Below are 2525 nucleotides of genomic sequence, written 5' to 3' on the forward strand. Positions count from 1 at the left end.
TTCTTCTGTAAATATCCTACACACACCTTCCACGTCTCCCATCTGCTCCAATTCATATTTGCCCAATCTTTCCTCCGCTTCTCTCTTATACTCTGCCTTTTTCTCATCCTCTTGTAACCTTTCCACTCTCCTTGCAACTACTCCTTCCTCTCGTCTATCCCTTCTTCTATTCCTCCATCTTACTTGTATTCTAATTCTGGCCACCACCAAGTAGTGGTCAGAAAGTCCACTCCCCCAACCTCTATAAACTCTTATGTCCATTACACATCTTCGTATCCTTTCATCCACACACACACATAATCAATAATTGCCTTCCTTTTATTCAGTTCACCACCCACCCTTCTCATCACTCGCCATGTATACTTGTGGATCATTTTATGCCTGAAGAGGGTATTGGCTATCACCAACCCCCTCCCAGCACAAACGTCCACTAATGCACTCCGATTCTCATCTATCTCAGCAGGCACACCCCACTCACCAACTATTCCATCCACCTTCACATTCCCAACTTTACCATTCATATCACCAATCAAAAACACTCTCTCATTCCTTCCAAACTTTTCCATGCACACTTCTACATTTGTCCAGAACTCTTCTCTCACTCTTCTAGCACGATCTTGCGTTGGCGCATACACACACACAATCGCCCACATTTGTATTCCAACTTTCAACTTCACCCACACAATCCTTGACCCAACTGATCCATACTGTCTTATGCTCCTCTTCCATCTTTTACTCACAACTATACATACTCCTTCCTTTGCCCTCTCATTCTCACCTACTCCTGCACATATACCCCATCCATACTCCCATTCTCTCACACTTTCTCCTCACCATTTTCTTCCAGTTATTCCACATACATCCACTTTCGCACCCTCAAGCACCTGGACAACCTCTCTCTCTTTCACCTCATCATTCGCTCCCCTTACATTCCACGTTCCGATAACCATGTCCTTTGTCCGGTCCTTGGTCATCATCGTTTGGTCAGTCCTTGTCCGAGGCTTATTGTTTGTTTTTTTAGTTAGTTGTTTTCCGGGGAGGGGCACTAACCCTCCGCCAACCCTTTTAGACGCCTTTTACGACAAGCAGGGATACTGGGGGAGTATTCTTGAAAAAACCCGCTACCCCCAGGGGGTGGTAACCATATCACCAATTTTTGGCGCCTGGTGGTTTAGGGGGTAACTATTGTGCTCCAATCGGATTGAGCCGGTGAAGGTTGATATCCAAGGGGTGATTGGGGTTTATTGCTCACGTAATGCCACTCAGGGATGAGTGAGGTTGGTCACTCTCATCTTAAGTGTCTGGACCAACTGCCTAGCCCCGGGCTCCTACGCTCCTCATGGGGCAACGTAGGATTGGATGATGGATGGATGGATGGATATATATATATATGGTTGTACGATAAGTTGGGTGTAGATTCGAAAGTTTTGTGTGCACTGTACGTAATTCTCTGCTGCGAGAATGGCAACCCTGTGACACTGTGGTTCAGTGTAGACCCTGACACCTCAGTGGATGAATGCAATGGCTCCTTTCGCTCTGCTCTGCATTTTACTGGCTGTTCTTCCTGCTGAGTTCAGGTGCAGTAATTTATGATTTTTTTTTTTTTTTGAGATTTGTGATGTTAAATACCTTTTGAAATTTAGTTATACCTCCCCACTAGCAATTTATTCTGTCCGCACATCGATATCCTCTCCTGCCTTATGGAAGCAAAGAACCGTATGTCGATAGGGAATTTTAAACTGAGATTTCGTTACACATTTTCCTCAGCGTTTTATTCTGATCATTGCACATTGATATCCTCTTCCATTAGTGCAACCTCTTTCAATATTAAACAATGTAAATAACGCTCAATAATGCAGAGATGTTTTTTGAAAAAATAACAATCACCAACAACAGCAACAATAATAATCCATCCATCCATTGCCAGACGCCATGTATCCCAAATGGGGTGGCCAAGGGCTTAGAGTTAATTGTTTTACAGGGAGGGGCACTAATCCTCCACCAACCCCACTTGACGTAGGGATGCCAACAGCATCTGGTGTTTCCAGGCGGTCACCCATCCAAGTACTAACCAGACCCAACGTTGCTTAACTTCGCTGATTGGATGGGAAGCGGTGTACTCAACGTGGCATGGCCTAACAATAATAGTATACGTTATGTATAATGTTGCTTGTTTTCATGCATTTACACACACACACACACACACACACACACACACACACACACACACATAGAGGGATTCAAGCTAGGTGGACGTGTGACACCGGCGCTCCGTACCAATCACGGCCAGTGGCATTACCTAAATAGTATCTTTGTATGAGTCAATCTCAGTACCAGGTTAGACTAAATGGTTGATCATTATTAAAAGGAAAAAAAAAATAAGTTTCAACAAGACTTGTAAAAACAGGAAATAGAACCAAGACGAAAGAATACGCTGAGTCATCTCTGAGGTTTGTTTACAACAAGACGGAGATTGTAAGTATATGCTTTGCACTTTAAGTATTGCAAAATGGATACATACTTCA

The 2525-nt window shown here is 43.7% G+C and overlaps 1 pseudogene; it reads right to left on the reverse strand.

Moving 5' to 3' along the window:
- Positions 1-2023: 2023 nt before the first annotated feature.
- LOC145407958 (5S ribosomal RNA) lies at positions 2024-2140 on the reverse strand (annotated as a pseudogene).
- Positions 2141-2525: the final 385 nt, after the last annotated feature.

Source organism: Coenobita brevimanus, chromosome 74 (assembly GCF_032717465.1).
Source record: "Coenobita brevimanus isolate Jiangsu-jjx chromosome 74, ASM3271746v2, whole genome shotgun sequence".
In the NCBI taxonomy this organism is placed as follows: domain Eukaryota; kingdom Metazoa; phylum Arthropoda; class Malacostraca; order Decapoda; family Coenobitidae; genus Coenobita; species Coenobita brevimanus.